Source organism: Trachypithecus francoisi, unplaced genomic scaffold (assembly GCF_009764315.1).
Source record: "Trachypithecus francoisi isolate TF-2019V2 unplaced genomic scaffold, Tfra_2.0 Lachesis_group19, whole genome shotgun sequence".
Classification (NCBI taxonomy): domain Eukaryota; kingdom Metazoa; phylum Chordata; class Mammalia; order Primates; family Cercopithecidae; genus Trachypithecus; species Trachypithecus francoisi.
The window spans coordinates 24,479,098-24,501,990 of record NW_022681464.1 but is presented as its reverse complement, the minus strand read 5'-3'; the positions used below and the strand labels follow the sequence as shown (position 1 = coordinate 24,501,990).

At 43.7% G+C, this 22,893-nt stretch overlaps 1 protein-coding gene and 1 long non-coding RNA gene across 2 annotated transcripts in view; one reads left to right on the top strand and one right to left on the bottom strand.

Moving 5' to 3' along the window:
* The window catches only part of DSG2 (desmoglein 2), a 67,178-nt gene that overhangs the window by 6,389 nt on the left and 37,896 nt on the right, over positions 1-22,893 (top strand).
* Positions 6,113-8,787, bottom strand: LOC117064018. Its single transcript, XR_004429223.1, has 3 exons — positions 8,655-8,787; positions 6,746-7,070; positions 6,113-6,226 (listed from the first exon to the last, which is right to left on the bottom strand). It is a non-coding gene; the product is annotated as an uncharacterized LOC117064018 (long non-coding RNA).

The following is a 22,893-nucleotide window of genomic DNA, read 5'->3' as shown; positions in this document are numbered from 1 at the left end:
ATTCATCCACTCAACAAATATTGAGCACCTACTCTGTGCCAAGCCCTGTTCCAGGTCTCACCTCGAAATCACGCCTGACTGTGCATTATTTTCATCAGTCAAGAAGTTGCCAACTGGCTGACTGGGGAGTGTTTTGGATGGAGATGAGAGGAGATGAGACCGTTTAGATTTCCCTTGTTCTAAAACACCTCCATCTAACCACTCTTTCAAGCCCCCTACAATGCAAACAAAAACATTAAACTAAATGTTTGATACCCACTGCCTCATTTTAATGATCCAGTCTCCTTAGACCCCAAAAGTGCTTATTGAGAAACTGGGCAAGGGTACTAGCTCAGTCATCATCTCCTTTTAACATCATTAATCATATCATTTCTTGTTCAGATATCACCTTCCTTTGCTTCCTCAGTATTCTGGGGTTCCTTTCACTTACAGGAACCTGCAGTGCTTCTCACCCCTTTTTTTTCTGGCTAAGCCCAATGGGGCAGGTGCAGGGGTACACAGTACATATATCACTAGGAGACATCAAGTAGGGGTGGGAGAGAATGGCAGTGACCAAGAGGATGCTGCCGTTAGGACAGTGTGTGTGTGGATGTTGAGAACGTCCCCAGCGGCCAGGCAGTCCATGCCCGTCATTGAGCCACACTGCCCTGCTCTGTGTTACCTAGCATCTCTCCTCCCTACTCAAATACTTTCCCGAGGACCTAAGCTTAACATGTCTACAGTCTGTGCTCTGGGAATTGCATCTTTCTAGCTACTCAGACTGAAAACCTTGACACCCTCTGATTCCTTCCCTGTTATCCCCACACAGGGCATTGCCAAGGATTTTTGTCCCCATAAAGTCTCCTACTTCTACCTGTCTATCTCATTGCCATTCCCCTGATGCTGTTCCTCATTCCATCTCCCTGACTTAGTACTTTAATCTCTGAACTGTCTCCTGCCTTTTATCTTGCACGGTACTGCCAGAAAATCTTTCAGAATCACTAGCGACATAGTCTCCCTAATGAGAAGCTGGCAATGACTCTCCACTCCTTATAAGATCAGTGAAGAACCTCAGCTCAACCCTTTGTCCTTCTTTTCTTTTTCTTTTTTTTTTTTTTTGAGATGGAGTCTTGCTCTGTCGCCCAGGCTGGAGAGAAGTGGCATGATCTTGGCTCACTGCAAGCTCCGCCTCCCGGGTTCACACCATTCTCCTGCCTCAGCCTCCCAAGTAGCTGGGACTACACGCGCCTGCCACCATGCCCGGCTAATTTTTTTGTATTATTAATAGAGACGGGGTTTCACCCTGTTAGCCAGGATGGTCTCAGTCTCCTGACCTCGTGATCCGCCCGCTTCGGCCTCCCAAAGTGCTGGGATTACAGGCGTGAGCCACCGCGCCCGGCCTTTGTCCTTATTTTCTACTTGCCACCATTGTATAGATCTAGGTGCCAAACTACACTACTTCTCATTTTTTGTCCAAATATCTCCATGTTCTGGCACATGCAGTCTCTCATCTGTGCGTTTTCCTTCCTCCTATATGCACAGAAACAGATTATCTTCCATTTCCAAGGCCAAGACCATTGCTATCGCCTTGCTAAACCTCTCCTGAATTCCCCACAAGGAAGTAATCTTGCCTTTTCTGAGTTCCCCAGAACTATTTTTATGGCCGTCAGTTATACAATTAAGGTTTCCTACCTCATAGTAGTTTGAGCCTCCTATTAAACTGTAAGCTTCTTCAGAGCAAGATATTTGTATCTTTTATCTATAAACTAGCTAACTGCCTTGGGCACAGATGTATTCTTTAAAAACCTCAGTTAAAGTATCTTTCTATGTTTAGAAAAGCTGGAATAATGATATGAATTTCATGTGTTTAAGAGAATTATTTAATGCCCAGGTGGGTTGAGTAGTAATTTTTTTTTTTTTTTTTTTTTTTTTTTTGAGGCAGAGTCTCTCTCTTTTACCAGGCTGGAGTGCAGTGGTGCAGTCTCAGCTAACTGCAACCTCCACCTCCCAGGTTCAAGCGATCCTCCTGACTTAGCCTCCCGAGTAACTGGGACTACAGGTGCACACCACCACGCCCATCTAATTTTTGTATTTTTAGTAAAGACAAAGTTTCACCATGTTGGCCAGAATGGTCTCCATCTCGTGACCTCGTGATCTGGCCTGCCTTGGCCTCCCGAAGTGCTGAGATTACAGGCGTGAGCCACTGCACCCGGCCAAGTCGTACATTTTTGTTTAACTTTTATGCATTTAGCAGTCACAAATTGGGCATCCACTATATGACCAATAGTCTTCTAAGGGCATGTGAACTGCCCTCTGCAATCCTGGAGCTTACAGTGGAGAAAGGAGTGTAAGGACAAGAACTTGACATTTTTTGAATATCTGCTGTGTGCCAGTCACTGGATTTAGTGAAAGTTAATAATGGGTGAAATTGAATCAAACCCAGGTTCACCTGGCACCAAATGCCTGTCAATCCAGAGACATCATTGAGAATTCCCCTTACAGCAGTTTGCTACAGTGAGTCATCAATAAGGTCTGAACTTCTGGAACTAGGTAATTAATTTCACTGCAAATTAGAATCATTCTAGAGAGGAAAAAGAGAAGAAATGTAAATTAAGATTTACCTCATTTCAGAGAGATAGTCCTGCTAAACTGTACATACAACTTTCTAAAGCCCTTGATTTTCACTCTCTTCAACTTTGCTGATCCACTTATTTGAGACTAATGAAATGCTTGCTTCCCACTTTGGACCTTGGAGTCTCCTGTGGGTTAATTTCTGGTAGTTCCTGCAGTTTGCCTTGCTGACAGGCCAGTGCCATCTAATGGTTAAAAAAGACAGTCTGAAGCTCTTGGTTTTCTTAAACTTCTCGGTGAAAAGAAATCATTGTCTTCATTTTACTTTTCAGTGTAGTGTCAGGAATATACTGCGGCAAAAAAGTGGAAATAGCCTACACTTTTTGTTTATCAAATTTTGTGAAGTCTGTTGTACAGGTTTATTTATATTTTGCCTAATTCCAAAAGCATTTGTGGCCATTACAGAAAACACCTACCAGTGAAACAGTATTTTTTTTTTACATTTCTAGTCATTTAATAAATGCTATTTTGAATTGAAATTGTATTTTAGTTAGGTTTGCTTGTTTCAGCAACCCAACAATGACTTCAATGAAAAGAAAAAGTATTGTTTTTCTTTTTTTTTAAATTATACTTTAAGTTCTGGGGTACATGTGCAGAACGTGCAGGTTTGTTACATAAGTTTACACATGCCATGGTGGTTTGCTGCACCCATCAACCCATCATCTGTATTAGGTATTTCTCCTAATACTATCTCTCCCCTCCCCCCCCAGCCCCAACAGGCCCCAGTGTGTAATGTTCCCCTCCCTGTGTCCATGTGTTCTCATTGTTCAGCTCCCACTTATGAGTGAGAACATGCGGTGTTTGGCTTTCTGTTCTTGTGATAGTTTGCTGAGAATGATGGTTTCCAGCTTCATCCATGTCCCTGCAAAGGACATGAGCTCATCCTTTTTTATGGCTGCATAGTATTCCATGGTGTATATGTGCCACATTTTCTTTATCCAGTCTATCACTGATGGGCATTTGGGTTGGTTCCAAGTTTTTGCTATTGTGAATAGTGCCACAGTAAACATACATGTGCATGTGTCTTTATAGTAGAATAATTTATAATCTTTTGGGTATATACCCAGTAATGGGATGGCTGAGTCAAATGGTATTTCTGGTTCTAGATCCTTGATGAATCACCACACTGTCTTCCACAGTGGTTGAACTAATTTACACTCCCACCAACAGTGTAAAAGCCTTCCTATTTCTTAACATCCTCTCCAGCATCTGTTGTTTCCTAACTTTTTAATGATTGCTATTCTAACTGGCATGAGATGGTATCTCATTGTGGTTTTGATTTGCATTTCTCTAATGACCAGTGATGGTGAGCTTTTTTTCATGTTTGTTGGCTGCATAAATGTCTTCTTTTGAGAAGTGTCTGTTCATAGCCTTCGCCCACTTTTTGATAGGGTTGAGTGTTATTTTCTGATAAATTTGTTTAAGTTCCTTGTAGATTCTGGATATTAGCCCTTTGTCAGATGGATAGATTGCAAAAATTTTCTCCCATTCTGTAGGTTGCCTGTTCATGCTAATGATAGTTTCTTTTGCTGCCCAGAAGCTCTTTAGTTTAGTTAGATCCTGTTTGTCAATTTTGGCTTTTGTTGCCATTGCTTTTGGTGTTGTAGTCATGAAGTCCTTGCCCATGCCTATGTCCTGAGTGGTATTGCCTAGGTTTTCTTCTAGGGTTTTTATGGTCTTAGGTCTTACATTTAAGTCTTTAATCCATCTTGAGTTAATTTTTGTACAAGGTATAAGGAAGGGGTCCAGTTTCAGTTTTCTGCATGTGGCTAGCCAGTTTTCCCAACACCATAAAATGGTAAAGTATTTTTTAATTGACAAATGCTTAGGACCAGTAAAAGTTGAACTAGAAGAAGAGGTATAAACCAGGGAAAACACTACCTAAAGCAATTCAATTGTAGTTGATGAATACTTGTAAAATGAAAAATCTTTTTGTGATGAGGAGAATTCACAGTTACTGAACTGCCCGATTTATTTTATTTTATTTTATTTATTCTTGAGACAGAGTTTCACTCTGTCACTCTGGCTGGAGTGCAGTGGCGCCATCTCGGCTCACTGCAACCTCTGCCTCCTGGGTTCAAGTGATTCTTGTGCCTCAGCCTCCCGAGTAGCTGAGATTACAGGCATGCACCACCACCCCTGGCTAATTTTTGTATTTTCAGTACAGATGGGGTTTCACTGTGTTGGCCAGGTTGGTCTTGAACTCCTGACCACAAGTGATCCACCCACCTCTGCCTCCCAAAGTGCTGGGATTACAGGTGTGAACTTACAGGTGCGAGCTTACAGGCATGAGCCACTGAGCCCAGCCTGAATTGCCTGATTTAGAACACATCTTTTCACACGTCTCTCCGTAACTAGGGGCTCATTATCCAGTTTATGAATTATCCAGGCTCTCCTCTTCCCTTTCCTATGCTGCCATGTGATTTTACACAGTGGTTTCCGAAAGGGTGGTCCCACCTTTGGGACCAAGCAGCATCAGCATCCCCAGGAAACTTGTTAGATACAAATTCTTGGACCCCATCCAGACCTACTGAGTCAGACACTCTAAGGCGGGACTCAGTAATCTGTGTTTTATCAAGGTGATTCTAATGCTACTCAAGCTTGTAAACCACTGTTCACATCCCAATTAGAAAATAAAAATAAATGGAGTAGAAAAGAAGATTAAATATTAAAAAGCCCTATGCCAAGGGAAAAAATAGGAACTGTCCATGAATATACCAAACTTTACCCGAAATAAGAATTCACAGCATGCATGAACAAGTCAAGTGTAGCAAAGCATTGCTAAATGCATGTTTTAAAATTCTATGAGTTAATAAAAAGTTTTCAAAGAAACTGTCTTCCTCTTTGTAACTAACTTCAATATGACTCACCTAAAATCATATTTGTTACATTCAGATTAGCCCAAACATCCCAAGAACAGGTGAAAGATTTTGATTAAGTCATATACTTTATTACTGTCAGATTTAAAATATTTATTATTATCTAACGTTCAAATTCAGAGTTCAAAAATTGAAAGTTCAAAATATTGCTCTTTTTTTAAAAATTAGCAATTGTGAAAAATACAATTACGTATTTAAATCAGCTGTTGAGTGAGACTGCTATAGGAATATAGAAATGTCTAGATCATCTGTAAGTTGGACTTTTAAGTTGGAATTTTCTAAATAAGTTGTGCTGGTTAGCCTTAAAATAAATTTTATAAAAACTGCCTTTTCTTCCTCCCATCCCCAAAATAAGATTAAGAAGAAAAAAGTGCAGTAGGTGAATTCTAACATAAACCTGACCCACGTCAGATTTATCAGAGCAGATCACCAAAATCATTGGTCCACCGTGACTGCACTGGGTCACTGGAACTCTTCTGAATGTGTACATTTCTATGACTATAGACTACAGAGCCTTCTTTGTGGCTACAGAGACTACTGCAGACCAGACCACCAGCTCTGCCAATACAAATAGAAAAATCAGGATGTGTGACCGGAGGAAATAAACAAGTGGCATCCACTCCCTTTATTTTATCTCATTTTATTTCTTTCAGATTATTTCAGCCAAAGTTGAAAACTCTTTAAGAATGAATTGGGGATAAACCAGGGATCTTCTGGGCAGTTTTTGATTTGACCTCCTGTACAATAAAAGGGAGAAACAAAAGAGTTATAAAACATTCTGCCTGGTTGGAAGGTTGAGTAACATAAGGAAAGAAAATAACACAGATGTTAGATGATGGGCCTGAGATGGGCATGAATTTAAAGAACCACTGGCAAGTGTCACGTCCTCTGTGTTTGAGTTCTAAAGATAGTCTGTTGAGCACACTGCTTACCTTCTAGTAATTTCTCACTGAATGGACATTAGAAGCCATTATAGGGACTCAAAGTTGAAATAATGTTTTAAACTAATTTGTATTTCTCTACATCCATTTTTAATAAGATATCTCTTAGTCTGAGTTATTAAAGTTTAAGGGATTACCTCACCGTAAAACCACTGAACACTTCAAGATTCTCTACTTTAAAGGAAAGAGTTCTGATAGAGAACCTGTCAGCCAGGAGGAGCTGCCATCCCGTGACTCATGAGTCCCCCTGGATTCTTCGTGTTTAAACTCATCAAGGTGACTTCAGAACAGAAAGTCTTTTGTAAAAGTGCTGACCTTGAAAACAACGACTACATTGATTGATGCTGTTTGGTATTCCCTCATGCCTCTGCAAAAAAAAAAAATCTTTTGCCAGATACCAGGAAGTCCAGTTTTTATAAGATGTGCAGGATCCAATGGTAGGAAATGTTTTACATGTTTTTCAAAGCAGCAAAACTAGTTAAAATAAAGTAACTTTTTTACAGTTAGCAAATTAGAAAAGCTTTTGCAGAATTTTTTGGTTCATCTGAAAACACTGCTTTGGATACAGGAACTAGCAGCTTACTTTTCCTCGTCAGTCTTAAAGGCATGTTGCAGGTGACATTTTTCTGTCACCAAGTTCCTAGTGAGAAAAAAAGTCACACATTTAGTGTTTGGAGGAAACCATATCGGCCATCTTGTCCAGCCACCCTTCCGATGCTTGAAACCCCTTTACAGCATCCCCACAGGAAGTGACTTAAACTTACAGAGTGGACAGGTTTTTTTTTTAAAGTGCCAGGGAGTGGGAATGGAGGACTAAGGCAGAAAGTTTCTGCTTATTCCATTCATGTTATTTGCAGTATACTGCCCACTGGAGATGTACAGAATCTCCACAGTCCTCTGCAACTTGTATGACTGTCCTGACCCTAGGTACTACAGTAGCTTCCAATCAGAGAAACACAGCCATGGTTTCTTAACCTCAGCACTTTGCCAGTTGGAGTCAGATAACACTTAGTTGTAAGGGCTATCGTGTGCATTGTAGGATGTTTGACAGCATCTCTGGTTTCTAGCCACTAGATGCCACTGGCATTTATCTCCCCGACCTCAAGCCTAAACCTGGTTTGACAACCAGAAATGTCTCCAGAATTATCAAATATCCCCAGTGGCAGGAGGAGCGGGGCAGGGCAAAACCGTCCCTAGTGGAGAACGATTGGTCTAAATTAAGAATGTGTTCTGTGAGATACAGGAATCAGATCCAAATTATTTAGAAAGCAGTGGCTGAGATCTTAACTGTTTGCTTAGTCAAATAAACAAACAGTTCCACAATTGACAAAATGTTAGTGCAGTTCTCTTTTCTTTTTTATACAGTGAATGAAGCAAATATTTCAGTCCATCACACCTTATTAAAAACATGCTACTGCAATAGGTGCTATCAAAATGCAGATAGCAGAACCCTATTACCTAGATTCCAAGACAACCTTGACTTTAGGATGCACATCAATTTTTTATGTTTTAGTGTAACATCCATACAGAAAAGTGCACATATCACGAGTGCACTGAATCTTCACAAACTGAAAACACCGTGTCACCAGTAACCAGATGAAGAAACAGATTGCCAGCATCCCAGAAGGCCCCTTGTGCTCCCTTCAGTCCCTATGAGCCCCCTGATAGCCACTGTCCAGATTCACAGCAGATTAGCCTTGCCTGTGTTACACTGACACCCTAGATGCTCAGCAATTTAATACCAGCCTTTTGAGAGAAGAAAAGAAACATTACATTAAAGATGTACAAGACCTCTAATATGCATCCCAGTTCCGTAACTAAAACCGACTGATGACTCCCAAATGTTTATCTCCAGGCATAACTTCTTTTCTGAGCTACTAACTCCTGTATCCAAAAGGCCATTCACACAGAACACATAAAAACAGCTCTTACCTCCCATTTCACCCCTCCCTCAACACCACCCCCCCCTCCTGCCCCACCTTCAGCTTACCCCATCCCTCTCCCCATTCTGTCTCATCTCTGGAAATGGTGCCTTCACTCACCCAGGTGTTCCGGATCAAAATTCTAAGGGTCATCTGGACTATTCGCCCTCATTCATTCCATTCACAGGTCTCTGTTGCCTCTGCCTTCAAAATAAACACTAGAGGTATCTACTTTCTTTCATCTTTACTGCAACCCCCAGGGTTTAAGCTAGTGTTATCTATTGCACCGCTCCTACTCTTACCCCTTTATGGTCTGTTCTCCGTACAGTAGCACCAGTTAGCTTTTTCAAACATAAACTGATTTGTATCATTTCCAAACATAAAAGCTTCCAGTGGCTTCCTCTCACACTCAGGATAAAACCCGAAGTCCTCTCCCTGACTGGGTACTGGCCTATTATCCCTGTGACATCATCGTCAGTGATTCATCACCGCATGGTCTGGGCGTTCCTTTTGCCGGGCTCTGCCTGACTGGCCTCCTCATACCATTCAGGTCTCTGTGCAGATGCAGCCCCTTCTGAGAGTTTTTCCACACTTCCAAACCATTCTGTACTATCCTGGCCCTGTTTTAATTGTTTTATAGCTCTTACCAAAACCTGGTCTGTCTTTGTCTGTCTCCCCAGTATGTAAGCAACCCACAGGGTAAGAATATTGTGTTACCATATACACCATGGAATACTATGCAGCCATCAAAAAGGATGAGTTTGCGTCCTTTGTAGGGACATGGATGCAGCTGGAAACCATCATTCTTAGCAAACTATCACAAGAACAGAAAACCAAACACCGCATGTTCTCACTCATAGGTGGGAACTGAACAATGAGATCACTTGGACTCGGGAAGGGGAACATCACACACTGGGGCCTATCATGGGGAGGGGGGAGGAGGGAGGGATTGCATTGGGGAGTTATACATGATATAAACGTTATGCACATGTACCCTAGAACTTAAAGTATAATAAAAAAAAAAAAATTATCAAGACGAAAGTCAAAAAAAAAAAAAAAGAATATTGTGTTACTTACCATATCCTACAAGCTCAGGAAATTGAGGGTATGAATTAATTCAAACTTGCAGAAATTTTAAGATGAGGACCATGCAAGACTTAGAATTGAGGAAATGTCTCATAAATTCTATTTATTGAATGCCAGTCACTGTAATAGTTACATTTCATGTATTTCTTTAATTTGCACATCAGCCCTGCAAAACGGATGTGTCCTAGTTAGGTGGCTATCAGATGCAAGTAACAAAACCCAACTAAAACTAGGTTAAAGAAAAGAATATTGAATATCTCATAAGAAAAGGTCTAGAGAGAGAGTTGGTCCAGATTTGAATGATTCTGTAACTCAAAGCCTTTATGGTTTCAGTTTGGCTTCTCTAGCATTTCGTTAGCTCTCCCCTCATGGTCACAGCATGGCTGTAGCTATTCCAAATGTCACTTCCTCACTCAGCAGTCTCCAGAGGCACTTAAATAGGGAGGTTATGCATGCGCTTTTCTTTTAATCAGTGAGGAGAATCTTTTGTAGGGTCTCCTGATACCTCATTAGCCAAAATTCTCTTATACATTTATGCCTAAACCAGCCACTATCAAAGTAAACAGGCATACATACCCTGCTTTGTCATACCAGTCATTCAGCTCCATGAGCTAGGCAGGGTCTACCTGAGAGTACAAAATAGAGTCTTATGAACACTGAAGATGAGAGAAAATGCCAATAAGCTAGACAATTGAAAATGTCTGCCACAGTATGTATTACTCTCCTGTTACAGATAAGGAAATTCAGACTAAAGCGTCTTATCTGGCAGAATATCTTCCCCGCTTCCCTCTGCCCTAAGGATGGGTTAGTCTTAATGACTCACTCCCAAAGAATGGAATAGGGACAGGGAAAAATAGTAACTTTACAGCAGAGAACTGCAATCAGTACCTTAGCCCGTGGTGTCATGTGGATATTGCATACCAGCTAGTATGGTGTGACAAAAAGGGCACTTAAGCTCTGTTACGTTCTTTCCAAAAACGCCTAATACTGGTCTAATCATGAGAAAAACAACCGGTAAACCCAAATTGGAGGACATTATGCAGGATACTCGGCCATTATTCCTCAAAACCATCAAGGTCATGAGAAGCAAAGACTGGGAAACTATCAAAAAACTAGAGGATATAAAGGAGATGTGATCACCAAATGCAGTGTGGAATGGTAGATTGGATCTTGGAACAGCAAAATAACAGTAGTGGGGGAAATGGTAAAATCAGAATAAAGTATGGAATTTAGTTAACAGTGCATTAACTAAATGCACCAATGTTAATCTCTTAATTTTGACAAATATACAGTAGCTATTTAAGATGTTAACATATGAGGAAAGCGGAGAAAGGAACTGCTGTTACTATCTTTGCAACATTTGTGTAAATCTAAAATTCCTAAGTAAAAACATATTTTAAAAGAAATGTGTACTAGGTAATTGTTGAAACTGGATGTTAGCTACATGGGTGTTCATTGTACTGTTCACTCTGCTTTTACACGTTTGCAATTTAAAATGATTTTAATGTTAAAAATACATACATAATGAAATATATTTTATGAATTTCTGCCTTCCAGATACCAGCAGTCAAGAGTGACAACAATTCTTGTGCTGACTACTGAAACAATAATGAATAAGGCAGACTTCATTGACTGTTTTTGTACCTAAACAAACAAATGATATTTCATGTCACATTCTATAATCTTGCTCCTCAAAATTTGGTCCAAGAACCCACAACATTGCTATCATCTGAGATTTTCTTAGAAATGTAAAGTGTAAGGCTGACCTCTAGACCTACTGAATTGGAATCTTCATTTTAACAAGGTCCCCAGTGAACAAAATACACATTAAAGTTTAAGAAGCACTGTTGGTAACCATGCGATTTTCTGCATTTCTGAGCAAATCACATCTAGAAAGTAAATTCCAATAAAAATCAGTGAAGAGGCTCATATGATGAATTTACCTTTGACTAGAGGACTATAAATTACTTCCATTTTCTTATATCCTAGTAAAACAGATGACACTTGGTCAGTGATTTGTTTTAATGCGACCACCAAAGCAGGTGCCAGAGAAAAGGCAAGTCGGCAAGGTAAAAAAGGAAACTTTATTAGCTAGCCAATGTGAAGGAAGAAAGGGCGAAGTTCACCGGTCTCCGGCGGCGGAGGCCGAGGAAGTCGCTCTGTCGTTCTCTGGCAAGGTTCCTGGGTCCGCGTAGGAGGAGGGGCCAAGGAAGTTCGCCCCGCGCGCCTGCCGGGAGCGGCTTTTCTGGGAGTGGGAGGGCAATAGGCAGGACACAGGCGTGTCCGGGGGCGTTCCGTAGGTGCAGCCAGGTAAATCTCGGTCTCTTGGGATTGACGTCACGTGGCGCATGCCGGGTTGATCTGCACCTTCCCGGGCGCTGGGTACATTTTTGCGCGCGGGAAAAGTTGGTGATGAAGAACACAGAAGTAGGCCATCTTAGTCACCTTTGTTCTTTGTTTCCCTCTCCCTCCGTCCAGACAGTCCAACCTTTTATTGATTATGATGATTGGGGGCGTCAGTTGCCTGTCCGGCTGCTTCCTGCTGTCAGGGGGTGTTGTCATGAGGGTCTATGGTTGGCACCTGGACGTAGGGATGTAGGAGCATCTGGTTGAAGGCGACACGGATGATCTCTTGAACTTTGGCTCGGAGAAATTTGATTAAAAGGGGGTCCAAACATAGGATAAGACAGAGAATTAGTATAGGGATGAGAAATGGGAGCATCTGTTGCACTACCGGTAATAACCATATAGGTGGACCTGGTGTTAAGGGAGTGTTGTAGTTCTTTAGTTCTGTTTTAATCCGGTTTAGGGTTTGGATATTAGTGTCAACTAGACCTGATTCGTTTATGTAATAGCAACATTCTTCTCCTAAGAAAAGACATGTTCCTCCTTTTTCAGCTGTAAGAAGATCTAGTGCTCTCCTGTTTTGTGCTGCCACTTGGGCTACTGAAGTGATTTGACGTTGTAAGGAGGCTAGACTTTCAGCCGACGCCTCTATAGCTTCTTGAATTTTGGCGATTAGAGATCAGGTAGATTGTACAGAGTAGACAAGAGCCCCAGTTCCAAGTCCTGATGCCACTAAGGAGGAGGCTAGGGAAATTCCGATGACTAAGGGAAGGAAGATGGCCCATTTTTGGAGATTATTAGGAGAAGAGTTAAATTGTAGGGTGAGTTCAGCCACTTCTGCTTTGCTATATAGAGTTAAGCTAGGTACTACGGATACTGGGACGCAGAGGGATTGGTTGATGGATGCATGGTTAAGGACCTTGAAGAGGGTTTTATTACACCAGAAATAACCTCCAACTGGGCTGTCTGGGTTTTCTTGGGCGGTTGGGTGTAATTACACCAGGAGGAGTTTGGGGCAGAGTAGCAGAAAGGAAGGATTGGATTTTCTGGGTTTTGGTATAGTGGGACTTGGAGTAAGAACGGTTTCTGGGAGGTGCTTGTAGAGCCAGCTGTAGCCTTGAAAGCAGTAGGTAAAGGGACTGCCACTAAGGGGGCTTCTTTAAGGGCTGCACAGAGGAAACAGTGGGGGAGATGTGTTATGTTAGCTGCCTGTGTTAAGTTTAACCCTTGACGGACTAGCTTTAACCATGAGAAGGGGTCTTTGTTGGAGGAGTGTAGTTGATCTTGTATGGAGGAGTGTAGTTGATCTTGTATGGAGGAGTGTAGTTGGTCTTCTGTGGAGGAGTGTAGTTGATCTTGTAGGGCCTGTTCTTGTGATTGTATGGCTAAGGTTAAATTTTGTAGGTGTTTTATATTTTTAGGGAGGGAGTTTTCTTGTTGGACTAGTGTCCTTTTGATTAAGAGGGTGGCAGTCGGATATGAAGCTGACCATCTAGCGTAGAGTCCTCCTTTTACCCCGTCTGCCCATCGGGGGTCCCACGGGTCTTGGATATTTAGTTGATATTGATAGGGTACAGACTGTACATTTTGGGTGAAGAAGTGATCTCCGTCATATGCATAGTGGATTTTACAATATTAATAGGGGCATCCTAGGTTTAGTTTTTGCCAGTAGTTTTTACAGTTATATTCTGTTTGGTCATATAGAAAGCAGAGAAACGGGTTAGGCCATCTATTTTTGTGAGAAGCGAGGGTGAAATTTATGGTGAGGAGGGACTGACAGCCTTGTGGGGGGGCAGTCTGCAGTGCCTTGTAGCTGTGAATGTTGTTTGTTATTGGTTTTCCATGTCTCAACTATAGAGAATCTCCATACAAAAGTGGGGTTAGTAATGGACGTTGAAGTGTATGAGAAGATTAGTAATGTAAGTATAAAGTAGGGCTTCATCTTGAGTGTCATCACAGAGTACACCTTGCCACTGGAGGTATTCTATAAAGGTGAGTAAGCGGGAAAACCACTGTGATGGGCTATGATCTAGGGGCAAGTAGGGATCTGGGGTAATATACTGGAATTCTGTTATGTTTATATAGAGTATGGTGAGAAATCGGGATAAGCGTAAGAGGTCAGGGAACATGTGGTGGTTGAGGGAGTTTGGTGAGTTTGAGGCGGGTAGGGGCAAGTCTAGTAGATGTCCACTGATTGTCTTCTGTGGGGGCTTTCTTTAGTTGTGATATGTGGACCCAATGCGTGTGTCCTAGAAGTTTGGCTGCTTTGTATGTGGATAGGAGGACAGTATATGGGCCTTTCCACCTGGCTTGAAGATCTTTGGCTTGGATATCTTTTAAGTATACTTGGTCTCCCGGGCTGAGAGATGTGGGCTATAGGTATCTGTTGGAGGGGGGTGTGCTAGGTCTGCATGTTGTCTTAGGAGTTGTCTCAAGAGGGTGAGGTATGGAAGATAATTTGCCACTGGGGAGGAAAGGGTGGGTAACTGCTGGAGGGTGAGGGGCTGGCCGTAGACCAGTTCAAACGGACTGAGGCCTGTTGGACTCTGTGGGGCGGCTCGCAGCCGGGTTAGGGCCAGGGGAAGGAGAGTTACCCACGATTGTCGAGTCTCGAGTGAGAGTTTGGTGAGTTGTTGCTTGATGAGCCCGTTGGCCTTCTCTACTTTACCGGAGGACTGAGGTCTATAAGGGATGTGGAGTTTGCAGGTAATGTGTAGGAGGGTCGCCACTTGCTGGACTACTTTGGAGATGAACACTGGGCCGTTGTCAGACTGGAGAGTGAGTGGGAGGCCAAACCTAGGAATAATGTGTTCAGTAAGTGTGGAAGCAACTATATTGGCAGTTTCTCCTGTAGTAGGATAGGCTTCTATCCATCCTGAGAAGGTATCAATGAGGGTTAAGAGATACTTGAATTTTTTAAGTTTTGGCATGTGGGTAAAGTCAATCTGCCAATCTTTGCCTGGTTGGTGTCCTCTGAGTTGATGGATGGGGGTTGCGCAATGCACCTTGAGGGTTTGACTTGAGGCATGTTGGAGCACTGTTGATTGATCATAATTAGGTGTTTCACGAGTGTGGGGCAGTGGATGAGGGGGCTTAGGAGGTTATATAGAGCTTTGGGTCCTATGTGTAGGGAATTATGTATGTCTTTTAGAATGGTGGAGTTGTGTTTTAGGAATAACTAATTTATTATTGAGGTAAATCCAATTGTCTGCAGCTAGTTTGGCTGTTGAATCTTGTAATAGTGTAGTCTTTTCCTCTTGGGTATAATTAGGGGTATATTGAGGAGAAAGAAAACAAACAGAAGGAAGTGTGGGAGTGGAGAATCCGGCTGCCGATTTGGCAGTGGTGTTGGCAAAATCATTGCCAGCCGCCACCGGGTTAGATGGAGTCTGATGACCTTTACAGTGTATGATGGCTGCTCTGGAAGGCACTGATAAAGCATCTAGCAGTTCGAGTATTTGTTTCTTGTTGACTATGGGGTGCCACTGGTGGTTAGGAACCCTCTCTCTTTCCAGATGACAGAATGGGTGTGTGCAATTAAGAAGGCATATTTAGAGTCTGTGTATATGTCCACTGTTTTTCCTTTGGATAGGAGGAGAGCCCTAGTTAGTGCGATGAGTTCTGCCTGCTGTGATGTTGTTCCTTGCGGTAAAGGCTTAGCTTCTAGGACAGTAGAAGATGTAACTACCGCGTATCCTGCCTGTCTGTACCCTTGAGAATTTATAAAAGAACTGCCATCTACAAATAGGGTTAACTGTGAGCCTTCTAAGGGCTGGTCATGTAAATGTAAGTGACTAGGTGGTTGGGCCTCTAAAAGTTCTGGACAGGAGTGTTCAGTATGAGGTTGTTTGAGAGGGTCAGGAAGTAAGGTTGCTGGATTCAGAGAGGAACAGACTCCTAGGGCAATGGTGGAGTCTTCTATGAACAAGAGGTGAAAGAGTTGGAGTCTGGACAGGGTTAGATGGCTAATACTTTTGTGGGCAATAAGATCTTGAAGGTGGTGAGTAGAGAAGACTGTTATGTTACAACCGCTAATGAGTTTCTTTGCTTCTTGGGTTAGGCAGGCTGCTGCTGCTAGGGCCCAAAGGCAGGGCTGCCATCCTTGTACGGTGGGATCTGTTTGTTTAGATAGATATGCCACGGGGCGGTAGGTGGTGCCTATAGGTTGGGCTAAAAGGCCAACAGCAACTTTTTGTCTTTCATCCGTGAAAAGCTGAAAGGGACATTGGAAGTCTGGGAGTGAGAGAGTTGTGAGAGAAGGCAGTTTTTTTAGGTGAGTGAAATGTTTATAGATTAACTTTGGGTTAGACAAAGGTCCTTGGGGAGTCTCCTTGACAGCTGCGTATAGAGGTTTAGCTAAGATTCCGAAATTAGGAAGCCAGTGTCTGAAAAACCCTACTAGGCCTAGGAAGGATTGGATTTCCTTAGCGTTTTGAGGAGAAAGATTTTTGTATTAGAGTTAAACGGTCTGTGGTAAGTGAGCACATCGTAGGAGTGATTTCAATACCTAAATATATGACACATTGTTGTGAGAGTTGAGCTTTGTGTTTGGATACTCGGTAACCTTTGGATCCTAGATGATTAAGGAGGATTGCAGTGTCTAAAAGAGAGTCCTGTCTCGTGGGACTACAGAGTAAAAGGTCATCTACATATTGGAGAATTTTACTATTGGTTAGAGGACAGGGGGCTAAGTCTTTTGCTAGGGCCTGCCCAAAGAAATGGGGGCTGTCTCGGAACCGTTGGGGAAGCACTGTCCATGTCAGTTGGGTGGAGGTATGGGTGTCTGGGTCTTCCCATGTAAAAGCAAAGAGAAACTGACAATCTGGATGTAAGGGAATAGAGAAAAATGCATCTTTTAGCCCCACCACAGTAAAGTGTGTTGTGTTAGGTGGGATGAGAGAAAGAAGGGTATAAGGATTGGGGACTACTGGATGAGTGGGGCAAACAGCCTCGTTGATAAGACGAAGATCTTGCACTAACCAGAAAGTTCCATCTGCCTTCTTTACAGGTAGGATTGGGGTGTTGCAGGGAGAATGAGTGGGGATGAGGATGTGTTGGCTGAGTAACCTAGTAATGATTGGTTTTAGTCCTCGTAAGTGTTGTGGAGAGAGAGAGAACTGTGGGCGGGTTGGAAACTGAGATGGGTTCCTAAGTTTTATAAGTATTGGTGGATGATGGTCTGCCACGACAGGAGTGGAGGTGTCCCACACTTGGGGGTCTATAGGAATGGGGAAATCAGGGAAAGGGTTAGTAGGATTGTTGGAGTCATTTGAGTTAGTCAATACTAGAAGCAGATGGCGGGTGGGGTGGGGGGCACTAGTAGAAAAGGAGATATAGGCTTTCAGTTGACTTAAGACATCTCAGCCTAGTGAGGAGTGGGGCATGAGGGGATGATGAGGAATGAGTGTGCAAAATAGTTGTTGGCCAGGCAGCAATTAAGAGGTGGGGTTTTCCAAGGGCTGGACGGGGAGCCATTGACTCCTACAACAGAAATATTGGAGGGAAGGCTAGGCCCTTCGAAAGACGGCAAAACAGAGTAGGTAGCCCCACTGCCGATTAAAAAATTAATTGTCTTACCCGCTACCAGGATAGTTACCCGCGGCTCGGCGAGGGTGATGGGGGTCCCCGAGTCCCGGCACCTTCAGTCGTCATCCAGATGTAAGAGCTGGAAGGAGTTCCCAGGGTCCTGAGAAGGGACATCACGTTGAGGTGCCATGCCTGTTTTCAGGGTGGGGCAGTCTGACTTCCAGTGCCCTTCTTCTTGGCACGCTGGACAAGGAGTTGTTGGCAGACGAGGGTTAGGACACTTTGTAGCCCAGTATCCAGCTACTCCACACTTGTAGCACAGCCACGTTGGCCTAGGCGGCTGGGGACTCTGGGGACACTTACCAGCCCAATGCCCTGGGTCATCGCATTTATAGCAAGCCCCTTTTGTTGTCTTTGAGTTTCTGGGGGTTTTGCTCTCCGGTTTTGGGTTAAGGCTAGGCTGCAGAGCAGCAACTAAGGCTTGGGTCTGGAGCTGTACCTTCTGTTTTAGGCGGGCCTGTCGTTGGGCCCCAGCCGTTTCCTCCCTTGAATTATAGACCTTGAAGGCCGACTTGACTAGGTCTTGAATAGGAGTTTGGGGTCCATCCTCTGCCTTTTGGAGTTTTTTCCGAATATCTGAGGCCGATTGTGAAATAAAATATTATGCTAGAATAGTGGCCCCGGCTGGGGAAGATGGGTCCAACCGAGTGTATTGAGTTAAAGCCTCAGTTAGCCTGTTTAAAAATGTGGCCGGATTCTCATCTGGACCTTGAATAATTTCTTTTAGTTTATTAAAATTTACTACCTTATTTGAGGCCGCCTGCATACCAGCCAGAAGACATTGAGTCATCATATCTCATCTTCGGTGGCCTGGCTGGCCTACTTGATAGTCCCAGTCTGGGTCTATAGAGGGGACTGCTTGTTCCCCTACTGGGAAGGCGGGGTCTGTTAAGTGTAGTTGGTTGGCATGCTGCCTGGCGGCCACTAGGATGCGCTCTTGCTCCTCAGGGTTTAGAGTAGAGGCAAGAATAACATGGAGATCATGCCAGGTTAAATTGTAGTCCTGGCAAAGGTACTTAAATTCTTTGGTGTAAATTGCAGGATTGGCAGAAAAATCTCCTAAACATTTTTCAATTTTTGAAAGATCTGCTAGTGAGAAGGGAACATGAACTCTAACCACACCCTCTGTTCCGGCCACCTCACGCAAGGGTGCTAAGACTGCAGGAGGGTTGTTGGATAGGGTGGGAGTAGAAGCGGGGGTAGTTAGGCAATCTTTAGAGCAGGTATGGGCAGATATAGGCGAACTAAGGTGACCAGGCGTAAGCGCCAAGGGGTTGGAGGGAGGTGCAGCCTCAACAATGGTGGGAGGGACTGAGGAGGAGGTCGGAACTACAGCGGAAGCGGGAGGGGAAGGTGGAGCCGAAAGGGAAGGGGGGGCCAAAGCGGGAGGGGGAGGTGGAGTATACGGCGGGAGTGGAAGGGAGGGGAAGCTGACACAGGCGACTCAGACAGGAAAGATGACTTTTTCTTTTCTGACTTTGCTAGGTCTACGCCTTAGCCAACTTGACTTGGGCCAAGAAACATTGGCTACACAAGTCTGGTCGAGAACACAAGTCTTAAAACTTTTATATATAATTTATTTTAGACTACTTGCTTAAGCACTGGCAGAAATTACTGAGGTCGATTAAAATGTTACGGTCTAGGGTGCCTTCAGGCGGCCATTGAGACTGGTTGTCTAATTTATATTGTGGCCACGCCACAGTGGAGAGGAAAATCAGTCGCTTTCGTTTAAGATCTTGCTCTAATTGTAAAGTTTTGAGGTTTTTTAGAAGACACCCTAAAGGAGAGTCTCTAGGTATTTTGGATTGGGGGTTTCCCATTGCCTTCCTCTCGCCTATAGGCGGAAACGGAGACCGAACTCTACCTGGCTACAAAGCATCCTTTGGAGCCACTAGAGACCGGTGGGAGGCTCCTGGAGCCGGAATGGAGATTACCTCCAGGCGGACGTCTCCGTCCTGGACGTGTCTCACATGGACTGGAATGGAGTTCCTTTGGGCAGACGTCTCTACCTTTGGGAACTCTCCTGTGGGTCACCTGGTGACCAAAAGAAAAACGTTGGGCCTGCGCAGGACTTCTGGCCAAGGAATATGAGAGGGAGGCAAAAGGTACTCACCCCAGGAGACCTGGAGGTGTGGAAAGCGATGTCTAGGTCCTGGTCTGTCTGCAGCGTGGAAGGAGGAGGCTCCTCGGACCTTGAGGGGCCCTGAGGAGGGGTCTCCTCTCGGGTTCGTCACCAACTGATTTGTTTTAATGTGACAACCAAAACAGGTGCCAGAGAAAAGGCAAGTAGGCAAGGTAAAAAAGGAAACTTTATTAGCTAGCCAATGTGAAGGAAGAAAGGGCAAAGTTCACCGGTCTCTGGTGGCAGAGGCTGAGGAAGTCACTCCGGCGTTCTCAGGCAAGGTTCCTGGGTCCGCGTAGGAGGAGGGGCCGAGGAAGTTCTCCCCGCGCGCCTGCTGGGAGCCGCTTTTCTGGGAGTGGGAGGGCAATAGGCGGGACATGGGTGTGTCGGGGGGCGTTCCGTAGGTGCGGCCAGGTAAATCTCGGTTTCTTGGGATTGATGTCACGTGGCGCATGCCCCGTTGATCTGCACCTTCCCGGGCGCCAGCTACATTTTCGCGCGTGCGGGAAAAGTTGGTGATGAAGAACACAGAAGTACGCCATCTTAGTCACCTTTGTTCTTTGTTTCCCTCTCCCTCCATCCAGACAGTCAGAATAATAATATTTACTTAAAATACCATGTAAATTATACCCTCTTGCTAGGGCCAGTAAGATTGTAGGGAAGAATAAAAGTAGCAAATATTCAGTGCAGCCAACTCCTTAATATGGCCTGTATCAAAGAGAAGAGTCTGATGGTTAGAAGGATGGGCAGGAAATATATTAAATTTTCATTTGCTTGTTTGTTTGAGACAGAGTCTCACTCTATCTCCCTGGTTGGCGTGCAGTGGCGCAATATCGGCTCACTGCAAGCTCCACCTCCCAGGTTCATGCCATTCTTCTGCCTCAGCCTCCCAAGTAGCTGGGACTACAGGCGCCCACCACCGCGGCCAGCTAATTTTTTTTTTTTTTTTGTATTTTTAGTAGAGACGGGGTTTCACTGCGTTAGCCAGGATGGTCTCGATCTCCTGACCCCATGATCCGCCTGCCTTGGCCTCCCTAAGTGCTGGGATTACAGGCGTGAGCCACTATACCCGGCCGAAATATACTAATTTTAAGACTGTTCCCTGATGATGTAGACACTGGGACCTCTCTGATCCAGGCACTGATCTTTCCCTTCGAAAATTCCCACCCAGGGAACACGCAGAGAGAAGTGATCTATCTCAGCATTGCTTTCCCTTGCTTTTCATACCATGCCACCTTTGAAAATATATACATTTGGGGAGCACCCCTTTGGTTAGAGACATCTCTGGCCACTGCTAGCTGGGCAAATTAATAGTAGAGAGAATGAAGAAGAGATCATAGATCTGATCATAAAATAGAGAATTAGCCATGATTGTTCATCTGCCCCAGAGAAGCCCACACTAGAAGCTGAACATCTGCTCTCCCTGAGTTTCTTTTTGGAATGGAGAGCCAAGAACATGAACTGACAATGGAAAGGAAAGAAAGAGGCTGAAGGATTCACATGTGGAATGGACCCTACAGGAAGCTTTCAAATGAATGCAAAGGATGTGAAAGAGACTTTGAAATTTTAGGGAATGCCTTGTTTCCCATGATGTACCAAGTAGGGCTTCATGGATCCACGTGACCGTGCAGATGGGAAAAGGCAAACAACAGAGACAATCTACACCAAAGACAGAGTCGAGTGAATTAATGCATAAATGGAAGGTGGAGTAGCGGGGGCAATACATATAGACAATAATTTCAGTTTGGAATTATAAGTAAGAGAGGGATATAGAGCAACAGATTGTTAACAGAAACAAGAGAGGGATCTGCTTTTCTTTTTTAAGAGAAGGAAAACCTAAATATATTTGATTTGCCAATCAGAAGGAACTAAATGTGTTGATTAGCCAATGGAGAAGGATGATAAAAGGTTAGTGGAAGGATTAAGGTTCTTGAAGATAAATGTGACAGAACAAATAAGAGTTGCAAATAAAATACACAAATGGTGGTTTCCCTTGGAAAGGAGTCAGGACACCTCTTCCCTGGGGAAAGAAAGGAAAGAGAGGATGACTGAAGAGAGTGTCAGTCAAATAATATATGGGGTCATCTCATAAGAGTGAATAGGTACAGAGGTGTGACTAGAGTCATTTCCTAAAGTTTGGAATACCTATTTTAGAAATGCAATCAGGGTAAGGCAATGACAAGGTGACGATACAATTTATAGTGTGAGCACACTTTTGAGGATGAAAGGGTTGCTAACAGATGGAATGCCTCACAGCAGGTGTCAACCTAGACTCTTTGGGCAAATGCAGACATATGGTCACACTAGAAAGGAACCGTCACCCCACTGAAACAACAGCTATTTGAGAGCATGAATGTGTAAGAGATTTATTCAGCCACTGTGGCCTCCTCTAGCAATATTACCAGTGCGTGGTCAGTACTAAATAGGTTTCTAGATTTGAGAGGAAAAGTGAGGCAGGAATAGCAGAGTCATGAAAATGAATGCTCCCTGGTGATCACTGACAACATCTTCAGAGTGGCAGGCAGCAGTCTGCTAGCACTGGTCTGGTAGAACTGTGTGCAGTGATGGAAATGTTTTCTGTCTGCCCTGTCCAAATGGGTAGCCCTTAGCACATGTGGCTGTTGAGCAAATGGATTATTCATTTCAAATAATTTCAGTTAAAATCCAAATAGCCACAAGTAGCTACCATATTAGAAAGTGCTGGTTCAGATTCAGCCAAGAGAAGAATGAAGCCAGCCAGGAGATTAATGAACTATGAGGAAATCCTGCCATTTGCAGCACAACAACATGGCTGGAACTGGAGGTCTTTATGTTAACTGAATAAGCCAGGCACAGAAAGATAAATACAACATGTTCTCACTCATATGTGGGAGCTAAAAGTTTTGATCTCATGGGCATAGAGAATAGAATGATAGAATCCAGAAACTGGGAAAGGTAGTGGGGAGGTGGGAGAAGAAAAGAAATTGATTAATGGGTACAAATAGATGGTGTGATAGAAGAAAGAAGACCACTAATTAGAAATAAGAGCACTAGTTCGATAGATCAGCAGGGTGACTGTAGTTTACAATAACCTATTATACATTTCAAAGCAGCTAGAAGAGAATTATTCGAATGTTTCTAGCATAATGAAAAGACAAGTAAGTATTTAAGGTAATTGACATCCCAAGTACACTAGCTTTACAAATTATATGAATGTATTAAATTATCACATATAGGCCGGGCGCGGTGGCTCAAGCCTGTAATCCCAGCACTTTGGGAGGCCGAGACGGGCGGATCACGAGGTCAGGAGATCGAGACCATCCTGGCTAACACGGTGAAACCCCGTCTCTACTAAAAAATACAAAAAAACTAGCCGGGCGAGGTGGCGGGCGCCTGTAGGCCCAGCTACTCGGGAGGCTGAG